This window comes from Dendrobates tinctorius, unplaced genomic scaffold (assembly GCF_039654945.1).
Source record: "Dendrobates tinctorius isolate UK_male_01 unplaced genomic scaffold, ASM3965494v1 ptg000069l, whole genome shotgun sequence".
Classification (NCBI taxonomy): Eukaryota; Metazoa; Chordata; class Amphibia; order Anura; family Dendrobatidae; genus Dendrobates; species Dendrobates tinctorius.
Window position 1 is genome coordinate 33,328,712 of NW_027361737.1, and position 21,528 is coordinate 33,350,239.

General features: G+C 44.8%; 1 long non-coding RNA gene across 2 annotated transcripts in view; it reads right to left on the reverse strand.

Annotated features, from left to right (window-relative positions):
- The window catches only part of LOC141095378 (uncharacterized), a 110,197-nt gene extending 89,021 nt beyond the window's left edge, over positions 1–21,176 (reverse strand). Inside the window, exons 1-3 of one of the 2 annotated variants that reach the window (XR_012233368.1) lie at positions 21,005–21,176; positions 18,665–18,815; positions 16,296–16,386 (exon numbers count right to left, since the gene is read on the reverse strand). This is a non-coding gene — a long non-coding RNA (uncharacterized lncRNA). The remainder of the gene's footprint in view (positions 1–16,295; positions 16,387–18,664; positions 18,816–21,004) is intronic. The other variant, XR_012233369.1, reaches the window with a different exon arrangement.
- Between the last annotated feature and the right edge of the window lie 352 nt (positions 21,177–21,528).

A 21,528-nucleotide genomic window follows, 5' to 3' on the forward strand; every position in this document is an offset into this window, starting at 1 on the left:
TGTGGCCCCATCAGGTAGCTAGCACAGCTTCCAGGTAGGATGGTGAGATTATATATATTATTACACACTGCGTAGGCGACCACCATAGTATATCTCAACAGCCTCCCTGGAAGCTGTGCCGGCTACCTGATGGGGCCCCAGTGAGAGGAAAAATAGGTTTCTGAGGGCCCCAGAAACCTATTTTTCCTCTCATTGGGGCCCCATCAGGGAGGGTGCAGAGACAGCAGAGCAGCTCACCACGCCAGGCTAGCCATCATTCTCTACACAGGGCAGGCCGCAGGACAGGAGTCAGACAGGTAGCCCGGCAGAGAGCACATCACCACCACACAGCCGTGCCGGCACTGCAGGACAGCGGTAGTCGGGAGCCGGCAGAGCAGAGCTGCCTGACTCCGAGGAGGAGGACATTGGACGCACTGGGCAGGCCGCAGGGCTTCAGGAGTCAGACAGGGAGCCCAGCAGAGAGCATACACCACCACCACCACACAGCCGGGCCGGCACTGCAGGACAGCGGTAGTCGGGATCAAGCAGAGCAGAGCTGCCTGACTCTGAGAAGGAGGACACTGGACGCACTGGGCAGGCCGCAGGGCTGCAGGAGTCAGACAGGGAGCCCGGCAGAGAGCACACGCCACCTCCACCACACAGCCGGGCCGGCACTGCAGGACTGAGGTTTCTAATATTATATTTTTTATTTCCTTTTTTCTTCCTTATCTATGGATCTGCCAGGACCTTCTGGTATTATTTTCCCTTTTCCTTATTTATATATCTGCCAGGACCTTCTGGTCACCTGACAGTATTTCTCCAATGACGTTCGTTCATTAGCATATTCTGTCTATTCTGTAGGACCTTTTCGTCACCTGATTATATTGTGCCAATGTTAGTTGTTTTATTTGGATTGATTATTGATATCGCAGGACCTTCTGGTCACCTGACTCATACCTACCAACAACGGAGGGCCAGGGTGAACGCGTGCTGACGTCGGTGTCCCAGTGGTCTCAGTCTGCCGCATCCACGTCCCTTGTGATCGCGATGTTCATTCGCGGCTGCGGGGAACACGTGGGGCGGAGGGGCGGGATCTTCTGGTGGCATCTGATGGCGGCGCGCGTCACACCGCCCTGTTCCCTCTCTTATTGGCCACTCATCACATAAATACCTACCCATTCCTGGATGACGCCACCCCCTGACAAAAGCTGACGCCGAAACGCATGTCGGGAACGGGCGCATCCTAGGAATCCCCCTCCATTAAAACCAGGTATTTGCTGGGCATCTTTTTGCATATACTGCTCTGATTTTGGTCTTAATTCTATTATGATAGTTATTTAAACGGCCATTGTGCCTTTATCTTGTAAGCCTATGCAAGCATGTTTTAATAGGGACTGCTTATTTTTTCTGTGCAACATATTTTTTAGGTGTTGAAAATGGCCTTTAGGCCTGTACTCTCCTAGCACATATTATTATATTTTCTGGCGTGCACAGTGACTATTAGGCCTTTATATGCTTGTATACACATTTGTTATGGCATGATTTTTGCATTTGCAATTTATATATTGAGTATTATATTTTGGCCCGCATTTATTATTAATTTTGTAGATGACACTTCACATAATTTATATATTTTTTTTTTCTGCATTTGAATTATTGTATTCATTTATATATTTTTTGTTAATTGATTTTTTACCTGGTCAAACACCCTGGGCACATTTTGAAGCACTTGGCACTTTATAAGATTAGTTGCACAACTGTAAAATCATTTAAATTATTTAATTTATTTTCATTCACTATATTTCTTATGCTCTTTTACGGTGCGACAGGGATTCCCAGTTTTTGCCCCCCTTTTCCATTTGGTATGTGTTTCCCACCATTTCAATATGTTATTAATTTACAAATAAAATTTCTAGTTTTATTATTGGACGTTTGTTTTGTCGGATTTTTTCGTTGTTATACTATTTCAATTTCCGATTGGTCCTTTTTCTATTCTGTCCATTGTGCATTTGACTATTTTAGTCTTTACCATGAATAATAGAGGCTAATATGCACATGTGCCGTGAATTTTTGCTGTTCTTAACTTTATACGTTGTTTTGCACAGGTTTCCTTTTAAGGCAATGGATTTCAAAGCCAAGGAACAATCCTGGCTCGGCCGGATTAACCAACTTTTCGGCAGTGGTGGGTCTAATACCAATGACTCTGGTGGTCAGGGTCAGGTGGATTTCAATTCCACCATAAAAAATCTTTTACATAAACGTACACGTTTATGGTGGAACAAAGCATTTCTTCAAAATTATATTACCAAAGATTTAATACCAAGGGGGTTATGGGTGAAAGTTATACCCTCATTTCCAATAGAGGACGATGAGTTTATTAAAAAATGGGAAGAGACTTGTAATAATACGTCTAAAAAATTTATGGAATTATTAATTAATTACTCTTAATACTAAAAATATCAACAGTTTGGATCAACAGCTTGAGGCTACTTATAATTTGGCTAAAACACAATTAAACAATGAGAACTTTCAATCCATTAATACTGCTATGGAAAAAGAATTGGACATTTGGGTCAAAGATATACAAGAGAGCCAATCAAATAAATTAGCTCGTGATCTGAAAGATTTACAGATGAAAAGAATGTATCACTGGAAGAAACCAGCTACATCTGATTTTTCTCGTACTAGAACCCCATCTATGTCGTCTATGCTTCTCAAAGCGACTACTCTGATACCTCTACATCTTCTTTGGTATCATACAAAGATACATCAAAACGAAAGAGAAATTTGTGGAACGTGCCGTATAGACGTAATAACGACTATTCTCCGGATGACAACCATCTCAAGGTAATAAATTTGAGTTGACTAAAATTGATTTGAAGGTCCTGCATAAGGGTGTCATGATCCAAGGTGGATCTGACAAGTAAATGGACAAAGTGAACTTTTTTCCTTTGGCTTGGTGCCAAAGTGGGTTGATTGCCCCCGGTGGCCATTAGAATTATTACATGTGGTGTCGTTTGTTCTAAGTTTCCCCGGTGGTGGTGAGTAGTATTACACTTTAGTTTTAATGTGCACGTATTACAAATCAGGTGTGAGGCTCTATAAAAGAGTGTCAGGTGTGTTGAGCATGTTTGGTGATATTGATAGTTCGTCATTTGGGAAGCAAGCCTGGGTGATGAAGGAGCTGAATGAGAGTCCTGGGCAGCCCAGCCAGAGGGGTTGAGTCAGCTATGGAGTCTGCAAGGAGTGCTAGCATGGATTGGTGGAGTTCAACGTTGGTGTCTGCAAGAAGGGCTGGCATGGTGTGGTGGAGTCGTAGTTTATGGTGTCAGCAGGAAGTGCTTGCATGGCTTGGTGGAGTGGCGACTATGGTGAGAGTTGCACTCAGCATGCTGGACTTGGTTGCTGAAAGCTGGACTCAAGCATGCTTGAGTTCTTGGCAGAAAAGTTGGACTCGAGCATGCTGGACATTTTGGCAGAAGCTAGACTCATCTTTGGGACTCTCTTTACTAGGCAGCTGCAACTGGTGGTGGACTCTGCTCCAAGGCTGCACTAGGGTGATGGATCCGGTTATGGTGATGGATCCGGTTGGAGAAGATGCACGCAGGTGGTGGGCTCTGTTGCTAGGAGCGTACGCAACAGAGCAAAGCTAAGTGGTGTTCCCCCTGTATTGTCATTTTCTCTTATGCGTGTTTAGTACAGTGGTGGGATTAGTTTCCGCACCGACCAATTCCCTAGTGAGGGTTTAGGTGCAGGGCGAGTCAGGGTTTGAGGTACGCGTGCGTTGCCCGTTGCGGAACCGGCATAGAGAACGTTAGGAGTGCAGGGACTGGCTCAGGGGAGTACAGGAGGTCTCCATGTCCCTATTCCCTATCGCAGGGCCCACCATTGTTATTGTTACCCAGGTTTCCCCTTTATTATTTAAATTCGCCTTACTGGAGGCGGGGTTTCCAGACTACTGTATATATAACGTGTATTACCTAAATTCGCCAGTTGGAGGCGGTGTATCCAGCTGCACGTTTTATTATTTAAATTCGCCCTACTGGAGGCGGTGTATCCAGGGTCACAGGTGTCATGGGTTCCCCTTGCGGTACTCGCTGCGTCCAGACACACGTGACCGTGACAAGGGCCTTTCGTTTTGTCCCGATTCGTATGTTGATACTTTTTCTGCCTTTAAAGACCTACACATCTTCGCAAGGTCTCTTATGTTCAAAAAATATTTTCATGATGAGTTTGCACATAATATGTTTCCTACAGACAAGGAGCAAGAGGTGTTACAGACTCTAGAAGAACTAGCTCAGGAACATTCAGAAATAGAAGGAGGTAAGATTTGTATTATGCCACGGTCCAAAAAATTTTCTCCATTTTCTACTTGTCCTAATATTGAACTATTCGTTAAAATTGTGAGTGATGAGTTTAGAAAAATACCACATCACATAACAAATGGAAACTTAAATTTTGAGGAACGTAAAAGTTTAGATAAATTGAAGAATTTGACTGATGTAGTTATTAAACCGGCAGATAAAGGGGGCAACATTGTCATCTGGCCGTCTACCCTATACGAAGCAGAAGTCTTTAAAGCAGCTTAAAAACAAAGCCTGCTATAAAAAACTTACTTTCAATCCCCTTTCATCTTTTTATACCAAATTGAATGACATTCTTAGTAGAGCCACCACGGAGGGCACTATAACCAAGGAATTGCATCATGCTCTTGTTGTGAATAAACCTTGTATACCTACATTTTACCTTTTACCAAAAGATACACAAAAATTTGGATTGTCCACCTGGCAGACCAACTGTATCTGGTAATAGGAATTTCTTGGAAAATGTGGGTAAGTTCATTGATCATAAATTACAGCCCTTTGTTGAGTGTCTCCCTTCTTTTACTCGTGACACAAATGAATTTTTGAGAAAAATTGATGGCCTCCATGTAGAGATTGACACATTACTTGTTACATGTTATACAGGAAAGATGTATATCTTTGTACCGTGTTAGCCAGTGGATAGAAAAATATTCAGGATTGAGAGTCCTCAGTAGTTGATACCTTTTAATGGCTAACTGAAAAGATGGTAACACATTGCAAGCTTTCGAGACTACGCAGGTCTCTTCACGGCCTGATCACAGCAGCGTGGATATGAAATTACTGGTATTGAAAGGTAACTTCAATTCTCAGAGAGAGAGACGAGTTTGGGAGTACAAATTTATGACGAACTTTGACACTCTCAGTGCAGGAATGAATGTGTCACATGGATTTATGTCTTTTTACATCAATTAAGGAATTTCCTTTTAAAACTAGACCCCAATCAGAGGACCATAAAACATCCGGACTCCTTATCTATGAACTGGTCCAATGTTTATATTTATGTTTTTCCCTCTCCCATATTGATATTTCTGCTTCACGTCACTTGTCTTATCTATTGCATTTTTTCTAGGCTGTATTGTGCATAAATATGTGACTTCAGATTTTGTATTAGTCTAGCCTGATGAAGAGACCTGCGTAGTCTCGAAAGCTTGCAATGTGTTACCATCTTTTCAGTTAGCCATTAAAAGGTATCAACTACTGAGGACTCTCAATCCTGAATATTGTTACATGTGAAGTCTAATCTTTATACTCAAATATTAAACATGGTGATGGAATTGAAGCCACTAATTATTTCTTATCAATGTCAATTTCTCAGATTGAGACGGCTTTGCTCAACTGAGAAAGATTTTGAAACACGAGCCGAGGAACTTAAAAAGAGATTCATGGATAGAGGATATAGTCGCAGGAGTATCAAAAAGGCATATAACAGGGCAAGACACTCGCAAAGGAATGATCTATTATATTCCTCTTCTAAACCTAGTGTAGCATCACAGGTTTGCTTTATCTCAAATTATCATACTGAGAATCAGAGAATGAGAGACGCTTTGGCTAAAGCCAGGCCTATCCTTACAGTGGATAAGATATTATCCAAATATCTTACTAAGGAACCAAGTATAACTTACCGCAGGTCCAAAAATATTCGGAATAAATTGGTTAAAAGCCACTACCACAATGAACCAAAAACCTTTTTTCACATTTGAAACAGAGGAAAGGATCCTTTCAATGTGGACATTGTGTAGCCTGTCCGAACATTGACAGAACAGACAAATTTAGTGACTCTTCAGGTCAGAAGACCTTTAACATCAACCAATATATCGATTGTGAGACGAAAGCAGTAATCTATTACACCATTTGCCCATGCCCAAAAATTTATGTAGGGCTTACAACTCACCAGTTGAAGATTCGAGTACGTGAGCATGTTAATGGCATTATAGCGGCGAAAAATGAAGATGAAATCACCTTTTTAAAAACTATCCCCAAGCACTTTAAACAGTATCATGACTGTGACCCATCAGGCCTAAGAATTAGGGGTATTGACAGGATTCCACCATCAATACGAGAAGGCAATATTAGCCAGAGATTGGCACAAATGGAAACGAGATGGATGTGGACATTAAATACCATCCACCCCCTTGGTTTAAACCAAAATATTAGTTTTGTTCCATTCCTATGACCACCTTTGTCATCCATTACTATATTTTATATTTTGTAATAATATTTTGCATTTTTATATTGGTTTTAACAGGTTATGTAATATGTAGGTTCTTTTTAAAAAAATTGTCGTATATATTGTCCCTAAGGTATGAGTATATCTATCAAATGGGTATATTTTGTATATTAAAAATTTTCTTTTGTTTCATTTAGTTTTCTAGTTTGTCTCTATACCTACCATTCCTTAGTTCTCATCTTCAGTAGTGACTTCTGTGGTCCCCCCTTTTTTTTGGTTCTGCATTTAGTTGAGGAATCATTATATTCATGAGAGGGAAGAAAGAAGAGGATGTAATGAAAGAGGAGGAAAAGGAAAGAAAGAAAAGGAGATGAGAAAAGAAGATGGAAAATATATTATGTCTATATGATGCATGTTCATTAATATATACTATAGGGGATTTCTTTTTCCCTTTTTTTCTTAATTTCATCTTGTTCACCTTTTTTTTTATTATTTTAAGGCATGAGGGGTATGTTTAAGTGCCTTTTATTTCACTTTTTTCTATGTATGTATATGTGTATGCGAGTATATGTATATACATGTGTGTGTGTGTGTGTATGTGTATATATATATATATATATGTGTATTATATAATGATAATTTTTTCATCTTATATGATATTTCACTTTCTCATATGTTTTTCATATGTTTATCCACTTTTTGTATTCAGTATATATATAAATTACTATATATATACAGTATATGGTTATTCTGTGCCGGCTACCTGATGGGGCCCCAATGAGAGGAAAAATAGGTTTCTGAGGGCCACGCCAGGCTAGCCATCATTCTCTACACAGGGCAGGCCGCAGGGCAGGAGTCAGACAGGTAGCCTGGCGGAGAGCACACACCACCACCACACAGCCGGGCCGGCACTGCAGGACAGCGGTAGTTGGGAGCTGGCAGAGCAGAGCTGCCTGACTCCGAGGAGGAGGACACTGGACGCACTGGGCAGGCCGCAGGGCTTCAGGAGTCAGGGAGCCCGGCAGAGAGCAAACACCACCACCACCACACAGCCGGATCGGCACTGCAGGACAGCGGTAGTTGGGATCCAGCAGAGCAGAGCTGCCTGACTCCGAGGAGGAGGACACTGGACGCACTGGGCAGGCCGCAGGGCTGCAGGAGTCAGACAGGGAGCCCGAAAGAGAGCATACGCCACCACCACCACACAGCCGGGCCGGCACTGCAAGACAGAGGTAGTCGGGAGCCGGCAGAGCAGAGCTGCCTGACTCCAAGGAGGAGGACACTCGACGCACTGGGCAGGCCGCAGGGCTGCAGGAGTCAGACAGGGAGCTCGGCAGAGAGCATACGCCACCACCACCACACAGCCGGGACAGCACTGCAGGACAGAGGTAGTCGGGAGCCAGCAGAGCAGAGCTGCCTGACTCCGAGGAGGAGGACACTGGAAGCACTGGGCAGGCCGCAGGGCTGCAGAAGTCAGACAGGGAGCCCGGCAGAGAGCACACACCACCACCACACAGCCGGGCCGGTACTGCAGGACAGCGGTAGTCGGGAGCCGGCAGAGCAGAGCTGCCTGACTCCGAGGAGGAGGAGGACACTGGACGCACAAGGCAGGGCGCAGGGCTGCAGAAGTCAGACAGGGAGCCCGGCAGAGAGCACACGCCACCACCACCAACACACAGCCGGGCCGGCACTGCAGGACAAAGGTAGTCGGGAGCCGGCAGAGCAGAGCTGCCTGACTCCGAGGAGTAGGACACTGGACGCACTGGGCAGGCCGCAGGGCTGCAGAAGTCAGACAGGGAGCCCGGCAGAGAGCACACACCACCACCACACACCCGGGCCGGCACTGCAGGACAGTGGTAGTCGGGAGCCGGCAAAGCACAGCTGCCTGACTCCGAGGAGGAGGACACTGGACGCACAGGGCAGGGCGCAGGGCTGCAGGAGTCAGACAGGGAGCCCGGCAGAGAGCACACACCACCACCACCACCACCACACAGCCGGGCCGGCACTGCAGGACAGCGGTAGTCGGGAGCCGGCAGAGCAGAGCTGCCTGACTCTGAGGAGGAGGACATTGGACGCACTGGGCAGGGCACAGGGCTGCAGGAGTCAGACAGGGAGCCCGGCAGAGAGCACACACCACCACCACACAGCTGAGGACACTGGACGCACAGACTCTGACTCTCCCCTTCCCCTACTATTTTCTACTCACCAGACCGGTGGGCTGTGTACACACTGAGGTGCAGAGGGAGCGGGAGCAGCAGGGTGAGAACTGCAGAGCGTGGCGGCGTCCTCTTGTCTGTGTGCTGGCGCTGCAATTAGCCAGGCAGCAGCCAGCTACAGAACAGGAAATCAGAGCGCGGGGCGGTTGTCACCGCCTATCAAGAACAGGCCGCTGTTCTGAACTGCAGCAAGGTCACGCTGTGGCGACGGACAGGATGAGCAGTGAGTCATCAGTAATCACAGTGTCAGGAGCCGGAGCTAGCCAGCTAGCCAGGGGGTCGCCGCCCGACTGCACGCGGCACTAAGGTATGTGGACGCGCGTGCCGCGTCCCTGCAGCTCTTAAAGGACCAACACATTTAAAGGGGCAGCAATTTTAAAGGGCTCCCAGCGATCCTCGGGGCCCACCAGGCATTTACCCAGTACCCTGCCAGGTCAGACCGAGCCTGGGTGCAAGAGAGTTAGCAGGGAGGCCACAGAGGAGAGTGTTGAAGTAGTCAAGGCGGGAGATGATGAGGGCATGTGCAAGAGTTTTAGTAGATTGAGCGCTGAGGAAGGGACGGATTCTGGAAATATTTTTGAGTTGGAGGTGACAGGAGGTGACAAGAGTTCGGACGTGTGGTTTGAAGGACAGGGCAGAGTTGAGAGTACACAGTCGCTTCTGTGCAGTACATGCCCGGACCATCCTAGACTGCTCCCGAGTTCTTTCATGGCCTAACCTTGCCATGATGACAATTCCTTCTGCCTGTTTTGCCCCAGAATCGAAATCATCAGCCACCAGGTTTGGTTGCCTCTGGTAGAGCATCCGGCCTGTCTGTACCTAGCTCGTCGAAGCTCCAGCTCCCTTCACTTCAGCTGTCCAGTTGACTCCTGCCCTAAAATTATCGGCCCAGGGGACAAGTCGCCACATCTTTCTGTTTCTGTACTGGCCCACTGCTATAACACACAGTGGCTGTGGGTAACATGGGCTGCAGCGCTTGAACCTTGCGTGGCTTGCCAAGCTGTCCGGGCCTATAGCCCATGTGGACATTAGAGCACCCTGGTCCCATCTGACCTAACTTCCTACGAGCTCCCCACTTACTACCCAGCAGCCCCTCCTACACTTAACCCTCTATGAAAGTCCTATCAGCTATACCTATAGAGCCCACTAGCATGCCCCCATCTAGTAGCCCGTAACAGAACTATACTTACCCATGGCTATGTAAACTATATACTATAGTGACCTCCTCTAATGTCCCCAAAAGGATGCACTAACTTTCCCTAACTGTACATGCAATAATATAATACAGAAACACAAGACAATATGTTACAGCTTTCTACACAATGGTAGCACATACATGTGGCAATACCATTACATACGAGCGATAATACCTATTTTCTATGTAGCAGGACCGCAGACGTTTATCATAAACATTATCACTTAGCAATATATACACAATAACATAGGAGGGACAATCCGAGGAAGGGAAGCAAGAAAGACATCATATCTCACTCCCTTACAGTTGTGACGAAGGGATGACATCAAAGTGGGTGGGATATTGGGGAGGTAGGAGATTATGAGGTTGTACCATTGTCAGGGGGCAGCCATTGTAGGCACAGCACAGAGGCATGCAATCTCCCACCCATTCTCCCTGGTTTGTTAGGCTAGTTTCACATTAGAGTTTGGGGGCGCAGTGGACGCTCGCCGTGAAGCTCCGCCCCCTGCCGCGCCTCCTCCTGTCAGCTCCGCCTATGGGCGCATGACGCTGCATGCGACCTGCGCACCCCATATTTAGCATTGGGTATGCAGGCTGTACGCAGGTATGCTTCTGCCGCCACATGCGTCCATTTTGGTGCGGCCAGCGCACCATCAAAAGGACGCATGCGGCGGCAAAAGCATACCTGAGCACGGCCTGCGTGCCCAATGCTAAAGATAGGGTACGCAGGTCGCATGCAGCATTATGCACTCATAGGCGGAGCTGACCAGAGGAGGCGCGGCAGGAGGCGGACCTCACGGCGAGCATCCGCTGCGCCCCCAAACGCTAATGTGAAACTAGCCTTAATTGTGTGCGTTACTCTGAGGGGTTCGGTTCTTTAGAGCTGGTGAAGTTTTATTTCATTTTGCTTACTTGGGGGAATTTTTTTTTTTTTAACTGTGTATTTTATTAACATTTTTAAACAGATACAGAAAAAGTACATGAATGTATAGATATGTCTCACAAGCTTGTTAGCAATAACTGTAAACCAGAAATCAGTATACATATCTTAATATCCACTAATACAATGAAAACAGGGAATATGACAAGACGAACAATACAATACTAGACAGGGAAATATAAGGAGGGGGGGGGAAGGAGCGGGAAGGTGAATATTTCAGGCTTCCATCAAGGCCAAGTTTCACTGTTATTCTTTATTGGCCCAATAAGTGTCCCAGAGTGACCAAACACTTTCAAAAAGATCTACCGTGTCATTTGACAAGGCAGATAGATACTCCATCCTTCTCACATCTTGGATCCGAGAATGGAGATCGGCAAGTGAGGGTGGGTGGGCTAACCTCCAGTTACAGGCAATTAGACACCTGGCGGCTGTGGTCATATGCAACAGTAACCGCTTCACTCTCTTCCCCAGCTGAACAAGTGGTATATTTAATATGTAGAATTTAGGATCCAGGGGAACCCGAAGGTTAGCTACTTTATAAATACTTGGGGGAATTTTGATCTCTATTTCAAAGCAGCGGGCGGCAGGGGTCCTTGAAGTTGGTAGATGTGGCTAATGTTGGATTGTGGGGGGGGGGGAGAGGAGCCCATGAGGTACTGGACCTCCCAAGAGGACTTAATTAAGTGGTGACAGGTAGTGAAAAATCACGAGTTAAGGGATTGAAGAGGCCGTGTCTATTGGATTATGTTTAATTGCCAAATTGGTTAACGGGTGCCTCTGAGCTGGTGCAAAACAGCAATGCCACCTTGTCTGAGGTGGGCATATTCTACCTGTCTTAAGAATGGGGCTAAAACGACCACCCTCCATTTTTATCTATATGGTTCATTTTGGTTATTTATGTTGTTTGTCTAGTAAAAGTCTGCTGTGGTCAATTTGATCCATTTCGGTGTGCAGTTTAGTTAGTTCAATTGGAGGGGTAGAAGAAGGGATACGTCACTCTTGACGCACCAATAAAAATTTGTCATGAAGTAGCTTCTCAACAAATAGCAGTGATATAAATGAAAATCCACATATCACTGTTTATGCACACACAATTAGAGGTCATCCCAGAATAGAGTGTCTGGGAGATAGATAGATAGATAGATAGATAGATAGATAGATAGATAGATAGATAGATAGATAGATAGATAGATCTTTTTTTCACCTATTTTTTGCTGTGAATGGAGTGTGAGTCCTCTTTTTCTGCAATAGATATTAGAAAGATGATGATGGTAGATAGATAAATAGATGATATATATTTTCCTTTTGCGTTTGCACTGTAGATTTCACTAGTGTACAATATTAATGAGTTTGTTATACACGACCACTATGTGTAAGTGATCGAACTTTGTTCTAACGTTCTAGTTTTGATAACTACAAATCCTGCTTGTGTAGTCCAGGTCACAGACCTCCCCGCGGGGCCGGTGCTGACCTCCACAGGTCAATCAGTGTACTTGTGTGCGAACCTTGTCGGATCAGCAGCTCACAGGCAATAACCTCAGTATCTGAGCCATGGACACAACCTGTCTCAGTTCACATAGTAATGCAGACATAAAAGCAGATGAATATATTGATTACACATTCTTGTAGTCGGTGGTGCCGCCAGAAAGGCTCAGAACTCATGACGAGTGTACAAGAATGAAAAGTACCATCTGAGTGGCATTTTCAGAGGACTGACTACGTGTCTTTCATCATCACAGATCTGTTCTTTACTGTCAAACAGTTTGTTGAGTTAATTTCCAATTTGGTGCTAAAAAAAGGAAATGGATGGAGGCGAATATGAGCCAGATTAAATGGGGTCTGTTTATTAAAAGGGGTATTCCCATCTCTAAGATCCTAACCCAATATGTAATAGGTGTAATAATATTAATATTAGCAAATGCCTCCAATTAGAAATGTAGTATAGTTCTTCTGATTCGCTATGTGGCTTAGCTTATGTGCAGGGCATTGCAGTAGCTTAGGTATCCATGGTTACAACCACTCATATAGTGACAGTTAGTTGTTAGTGGTCGTAATCTTGGGACTAACTAGCTAATAGTACCACAAGAACTATACTACATTTCTAATTGGAGGTATTTGCTAATATTATTATTACACCTACTACATATTGGGACAGGATCTTGGAGATGGGAATAATCCTTTTATAATTATTATTTATATAGCACCATTGTTTCCATGATGTTATACTGTTAATGCATATTAATCCATGAGGTTAGAGATCTTCATCAATGACATCTTTGGATATGTCTCAGTGACATGTCAGAGGAAAATAAATGGGTAAACTTCACTTCAAGTCTCTGATCAATTTTTTTTTTTGCCCAGTCTCTGCAGGATCATGAGCTGTGTAAGAGGGTGTGACAAAGGATAGACATCCCCAGCAGTGTGCGACATTTGTGCATGAAGACTGCCATTTACTGTCCAAACTGGACGCTATGGAACCAACTGGAAAAGGGAGAGTCTCAAGAGGGATGAGTTTAGAACACCGGGTCAGGTGACCGTGATGACACGGTTCCCTGGTATAAAAGGCCAGCGCACCAAAACAGGATGTTTGTCACAGGAGACAACGAGGAAGGGGTGCCAGGCCATGAAAGGAAGTGTGAGCAAGTGGCTTGCAGCGCATCTGGAAGCAAAACCCAAGTGGCACCAGACGAGCCTTGGAATCCAGACGACGTTGGTCAAGGCTCAAAGCCAAGACCTGTGTCAGGCAAGTTCCAGAGACCAGACTATGTCGGTCTGGTCTCGAAGACTAGACCCACACTAGTGAAGATCCGGAGCCCCCCCCCTCATCCCATCAAGTGCAAGGGACATTCGCCAGTAGTCAAGCACTGAAGATCAGTGAGGAAGAGGGAGGAGGGAATGCTTCCAGCACCAACGTACGGTATAGGGGTTGGCCTTGGCTAGTACAACAGACAGGGTGGGGGCTGGTTGAAGCGAAGGAGGCCCAGCGAGTCTTGTTAGACTTTGTCAGGAGGAGTGGAGGCCTAGCAGGAAGAACCGGAGACCCTTGCTAAGGCCTGTACTAGAGGAAGAAATAATACAGTGACTGTCATGTTATCGGCATAACCACCCCTGCTAGAAAGCTATAAGTATATATAACAAGAGACTGTTATAATAGTTACATTGAAGTTGAGGATTCATTATATATCTGGTATTGTATATTTCATGGTGTAATTACCCTGTTCTGCATTATTTATTGTTGCTATAGTTACTGCAATTTCCCACCACATTAGGGAAAGTCTTCGTTACTAACCGCAACACATGACAGCACCACGATAGAAGGGATCCGCCCACCAAGGACAGGAAACCTACAGGCTAAGATGGGCAGCACCTCTCTCCCGCATCAGTTGGATTACAGAACATGAGAGGACCTCCATTGGTTATTACACAAAACACAAAAACAATTTAACCAATACATGACACCTACAAGTGTTTAATCACAAAGATAGTAAATGGAGTGCTCACCCATAAGTGACGGGAGGGAATATAAAGGTGCTGCCATGGGTTCCAAAATCCCACTACCGGTAAGTAACTAAGACTTTATCGAACACCCATGACAGTGTGAGGAGACTGCAGGCATGTAGGATGCAGTAACGGACCGTACACAGACCAAGGGTGATAGGGGTTTATTTTACAACAGAAAACTTCATGCAGGGAGAAAATGGAGGGATATTATTCTCTAATACAGCGAATGACTATTGGGGATAACTTAAGGCACAAGAATAAGTAAGGCAGACAGTACAATTAAATACTACTTATCTCTCAGGTGTCAGTTACGGTTAAACTCCTGACCGTGACTGGAGCCGCTTAGGATGCGTCGCAGTGGAGGTCTGACACAGTCCTGAGGAAGCTGGTATAATATATCCTGACAATGGCGGTGTCCTCTCATGGTCCTGACGATGGCCAGACATGAAAAAGTGAAAAGTTGCAAAATTTTGCAACTTTTTAAAGCAATATACTCCAGAATTGATTTGATGAATTGGGACCATACTTCCCATTCTTTACAGGAGACTTTTCTGAAGTCTCATTACCATCAGAGGCAGTATAACACCAGACAACCTTTCTATACACAGCTGATAACACAGGATGCATCATTCACAATAGGCGATGGCACAGCTCCCTGCTCTCAGAATTGCTTGATTTCTGACATGATGCAAAAGCAAGTGAGTAATTTAGGACAGGCAGCATGCTACGGACAAGTTGTCAGAGAATAAACATAGCAACCAATCTGTCTAACATAGCTGCGCTTTTTAATTCCAAGCTGAATTACCAATATGATGACGACATGCGAGGAGAATTTCCCATCTTGGCCTGCAAAATGGAGGATTAATGATATTGCAGCGTCTCAAATACTAAGTTAGCATGTCAATAGATATAGTTTCCACTTCAGACTGATATTTAGGAACACAGCAAACAGTGCTGAGCACACTGCCAGACATGTGCTATTCAGTCTAGCAATGGTTTCTGCTGTTCTACAATAAGAAAAGTCGTTTTGGCAGTAAGCGCACTGGCGCGGCATTACTCCCCACACTTCAGAGCCGATTCTGTCTAGCAGACATTAAGTATTTGTGATCAGATTGATAATCCCTCATATCGCTCAGCCTCATGAGACCCGCTAATGCTTTTTGTTGCAATTAATAACAAGTCTAATGAGCATAGGATGGAAAACACTGATCGTTCCGCTCTTGACCTCAGGGCACATTTAAAGATCCAGGGTATTTGCTACTTAATACAAAACAATCCAGATTTGTTTTCAATAGATTAACTAGGAATATATTTTCGCGTCTCAGCCAAATTTTCCTCCCTGCAAAACAGAGTTGAAAGATTCAAAAGAGGCCATCGCATTTCCAGCCAGCAATGAGATTATCTGTCTTTTTTGGGTTTTAAGAAGGAGGGGGGGGTGGTGTCCACATAGGAAGGCAAGGGGGTGTTACCGCCGTGCTCATATGATGTCACCAAGTTGAGGTTTCACTGGTACTTATATTAAAATGTTTGTGCGCCGGCCAATGTAAACCATCTTAAATCGAAGACAGAACTGTGAGAGGCTGAATGAAGGAGAAGGGAAGGAGGGCAGAGAAAGGTTGGGGAGGAGGGAAGCGGATAATGATATGAATCGTTTGGTCTGTCCCATCTTGACTTAATTACCGGTGTCATCTTGAGCCAATTTAATGAATCCGAGATTGGGAAGAATGAAAGTGTTGGTCAGGACAGCACCTCTGCACAAAATAGAACATGAAAGGAACATTATAGGCTGCAATGACAGAAGCTATATGGTATTTAATACCACGTGCACCATCATACTAGTACTGGTAGGTAGTGAGATGTGACCAGATGTCATCACATTCCAGCCACCTATTCCTCCACACGTACCCCCAGCCCTGCGTTTTGTATTACTTACTCATTGTAGGGTATCTATCAGCTGAAACAAATGAAGAAGCTGCAGCACCAGGTTGGAATTTTTGCTCCTTCATAGTCATTTCCCACCTCTCCTGTTCAGGAAATTAATGTTAAAATTTACTTGCCAGCAAAATCCCATACACCAAACCACCATGCGTTTTGGTGACATGCATGGATGATCCCACAGGAATTGCTTAAATGTCCACATTTTTTAAATGAAATTAAAAGTTGTTGATAAGTATGGAAGCTGCTTTGCTGTACCCTGTGTATCAGGTGATTGAGGGCACGGCTGTGCAGAAAATCAGACGAGAGAACCACTGTCCTGCAGGGGTCTTACTGGTCTATCCCCAATGATGGTAACGTTATGGCATATTCTACTGATCTTCCATGATCGGAAATTTAGGAAATTGTCTCACAAGGACCTCTCCTTAAAATTGGGTACAGTTTCTCTTATGCACTTCCCCTTATGTTATAATAAGGAGAAACTTTGACACCTTTTCCCACCAGTGGCCACTGTAGAAAAAAATGTACCATTACACTCGGCCATTTGAAAGGACTTGTCATAGTTGGGTCCGCTCTAATATACAGTGGGGAAAAAAAGTATTTAGTCAGTCAGCAATAGTGCAAGTTCCACCACTTAAAAAGATGAGAGGCGTCTGTAATTTACATCATAGGTAGACCTCAACTATGGGAGACAAACTGAGAAAAAAAAATCCAGAAAATCACATTGTCTGTTTTTTTTTTCATTTTATTTGCATATTATGGTGGAAAATAAGTATTTGGTCAGAAACAAGCAATCAAGATTTCTGGCTCTCACAGACCTGTAACTTCTTCTTTAAGAGTCTCCTCTTTCCTCCACTCATTACCTGTAGTAATGGCACCTGTTTAAACTTGTTATCAGTATAAAAAGACACCTGTGCACACCCTCAAACAGTCTGACTCCAAACTCCACTATGGTGAAGACCAAAGAGCTGTCAAAGGACACCAGAAACAAAATTGTAGCCCTGCACCAGGCTGGGAAGACTGAATCTGCAATAGCCAACCAGCTTGGAGTGAAGAAATCAACTGTGGGAGCAATAATTAGAAAATGGAAGACATACAAGACCACTGATAATCTCCCTCGATCTGGTGCTCCACGCAAAATCCCACCCCGTGGGGTCAGAATGATCACAAGAATGGTGAGCAAAAATCTCAGAACCATGCGGGGGGACCTAGTGAATGAACTGCAGAGAGCTGGGACCAATGTAACAAGGCCTACCATAAGTAACACACTACGCCACCATGGACTCAGATCCTGCAGTGCCAGACGTGTCCCACTGCTTAAGCCTGTACATGTCCGGGCCCGTCTGAAGTTTGCTAGAGAGCATTTGGATGATCCAGAGGAGTTTTGGGAGAATGTCCTATGGTCTGATGAAACCAAACTGGAACTGTTTGGTAGAAACACAACTTGTCGTGTTTGGAGGAAAAAGAATACTGAGTTGCATCCATCAAACACCATACCTACTGTAAAGCATGGTGGTGGAAACATCATGCTTTGGGGCTGTTTCTCTGCAAAGGGGCCAGGACGACTGATCCGGGTACATGAAAGAATGAATGGGGCCATGTATCGTGAATTTTGAGTGCAAACCTCCTTCCATCAGCAAGGGCATTGAAGATGAAACGTGGCTGGGTCTTTCAACATGACAATGATCCAAAGCACACCGCCAGGGCAACGAAGGAGTGGCTTCGTAAGAAGCATTTCAAGGTCCTGGAGTGGCCTAGCCAGTCTCCAGATCTCAACCCTATAGAAAACCTTTGGAGGGAGTTGAAAGTCCGTGTTGCCAAGCGAAAAGCCAAAAACATCACTGCTCTAGAGGAGATCTGCATGGAGGAATGGGCCAACATACCAACAACAGTGTGTGGCAACCTTGTGAAGACTTACAGAAAACGTTTGACCTCTGTCATTGCCAACAAAGGATATATCACAAAGTATTGAGATGAAATTTTGTTTCTGACAAAATACTTATTTTCCACCATAATATGCAAATAAAATGAAAAAAAAACAGACAATTTGATTTTCTGGATTTTTTTTTCTCAGTTTGTCTCCCATAGTTGAGGTCTACCTATGATGTAAATTACAGACGCCTCTCATCTTTTTAAGTGGTGGAACTTGCACTATTGCTGACTGACTAAATACTTTTTTTCCCCACTGTAGCTGTCTATTCTACTTCCTAGAGTGGCGTGACATTTAGACATAGGTAGCAAGTGTTACAGAACCCCAAATGTTTAGATCTGAATAACATATCTGGGCTCTCATGTTGGGGTAGTCACATGCATCTTTATGCAGTGGCCAATGACAGTAAAATTTTGTGGGTAAAAATTAGGTACTACCTTTAAACTTGGTGTCCATTGCTCACTGCACATAGTTTCGGCTACATGCAACTGCCGGAGTGTGGATACCCATGGGGGCAGCCACATAATGCCCTGCAGTTTTCACATCACATGGTTTAGCACAGCCAATCATGAAGGAGTTTCAGAAGCACTGTAAAAGATGAAGGTACAGAATGCAGGGGTCATTTTAGGATTTTACAGTCAAGGGGCAGGAAGTCAGAGTGCATAACTCATCATTACAGATAGGGATATAAAGGTTTAAATCTGACTGTGGTGTCCTACTGCAGTGCTAAAAATGGGAGTTGTAGTCTCAGTCTATGAATAATAATACAAAGATACAAGTGAGAGAGAGGTGCAGGACCTGCAGAGTCAGTGTGGATGCAAATTGATTGATGTGAGATTTACTTCAGTACAACACCATACTAACACCTCTTGTTGTCTTTAAACGTACAGCAGACAAGGAGGGCAGTTTAATAACCCTCTGTCATAATCTTGCTACTGAAGAATACTGAAACCAAAGCTGGTATGTCACAGAAAGTGGGCATCCTGGCATGTGAAATAGACAAGCCACAAGGTATATTTTTTGCATTTTTATTGTAATTAATTTTCGTTTTTTAGAGATAAAAGAAAAGCCTCCATATTCCAGAGATTGAAATGCAACTCTCTGCCTCCCTAAAGTGTGAGTATTGTAAAGAAATATATTATATATATATATATATATATATACACTCACTGGCCACTTTATTAGGTACACCTGTCCAACTGTGTGTTAAGACTTAATTTCTAATCAGCCAATCAAATGGCGGCAACTCAGTGCATTTAGGCATGTAGACATGGTCAAGACAATCTCCTGCAGTTCAAACCGAGCATCAGTATGGGGAAGAAAGGTGATTTGAGTGCCTTTGAACGTGGCATGATTGTTGGTGCCAGAAGGGCTGGTCTGAGTATTACAGAAACTGCTGATCTACTGGGATTTTCACGCACAACCATCTCTAGGGTTTACAGAGAATGGTCCGAAAAAGAAAAAAAATCCAGTGAGCGGCAGTTCTGTGGCCGGAAATGCCTTGTTGATGCCAGAGGTCAGAGGAGAATGGGCAGACTGGTTCGAGCTGATAGAAAGGCAACAGTGACTCAAATTGCCACCCGTTACAACCAAGGTAGGCAGAAGAGCATCTCTGAACGCACAGTGCGTCGAACTTTGAGGCAGATGGGCTACAGCAGCAGAAGACCACACCGGGTACCACTCCTCTCAGCTAAGAACAGGAAACTGAGGCTACAATTTGCACAAGCTCATCGAAATTGGACAGTAGAAGATTGGAAAAACGTTGCCTGGTCTGATGAGTCTCGATTTCTGCTGCGACATTCGGATGGTAGGGTCAGAATTTGGCGTAAACAACATGAAAGCATGGATCCATCCTGCCTTGTATCAACGGTTCAGGCTGGTGGTGGTGGTGTCATGGTGTGGGGAATTTTTTCTTGGCACTCTTTGGGCCCCTTGGTACCAATTGAGCATCGTTGCAACGCCACAGCCTACCTGAGTATTGTTGCTGACCATGTCCATCCCTTTATGACCACAATGTACCCAACATCTGATGGCTACTTTCAGCAGGATAATGCGCCATGTCATAAAGCTCGAATCATCTCAGATTGGTTTCTTGAACATGACAATGAGTTCACTGTACTCAAATGGCCTCCTCAGTCACCAGATCTCAATCCAATAGAGCATCTTTGGGATGTGGTGGAACGGGAGATTCGCATCAGGGATGTGCAGCCGACAAATCTGCGCCAACTGTGTGATGCCATCATGTCAATATGGTCCAAAATCTCTGAGGAATGCTTCCAGCACCTTGTTGAATCTCTGCCACGAAGAATTGAGGCAGTTCTGAAGGCAAAAGGGGGTCCAACCCATTACTAGCATGGTGTACCTAATAAAGTGGCCAGTGAGTGTATATATATATATATATAGTGGTGCAGCAGTTGCACACTTATGCAGTGATGAGGCAGTGACCCAGCAAAGTTCAAAGCAAAAGTCTCTTTAGGCTGGAGTCACACGGCCGTATTTCTTGTGTAATAATCACATCGCACTGCACGGACTGGCTGGCACCTCTCCTGACCTGAGCATGACAGCGTGATGGATTACAGGTCAGGAGAGCCAACAGCCAGTGCGAGTTTTACGATGCGATTCTCGCACGAGAAATATGGCAGTGTGTCTCTGCCCTTAATTCTTAACTCACAGCAAAACACAGCACACAATATCCTCCAGATCGCAGGTGGGAACCATATCCTCTGGATTACAGTCACTCCACATGCTAGCCCTCATTTGGGCACAGGACAGTCTACCTTTGGTTCCCCGCTGAGCACAAGACAGCCCACCTCCGAGACCTGTTGCCGTGAGTGACTACACCGCTGTGCGCACTGTGGGTGCCAGGAGTTCGCTCTGCTGGGCTCTGTGTTACTCTCACACAGGCTGTGCTTTTGCAGAGGTGTCTGCTCTACACCATGCAAACTCCACTCTGATACTGACACACCCATACACTATACTGCAGGGTTTTCAACTAGCATTTGTGGCCTTCAGTCCCCTGGAAAACCTGGGCCGGGAATGAAACAGACTGCCCCACTACCATACTGCAGTCTGTTTCAAACACAACAACCCAGAGCAGGTTTTCCCTAAATCTGCCTTAGACAGCCAACATGTCTAAGACGTATACTCACTTTAGTCTGTATTGCAACCACAGCGATGCCTGTGACTGCAATGTCCTCTCATGACCTCAATATGCCTCCCTGCGCATCCTGGAGGAAACATACAGTGACCCCTACAGATAACACCATTCACTGCCTCATAATATATTTACACGCTAAATCAC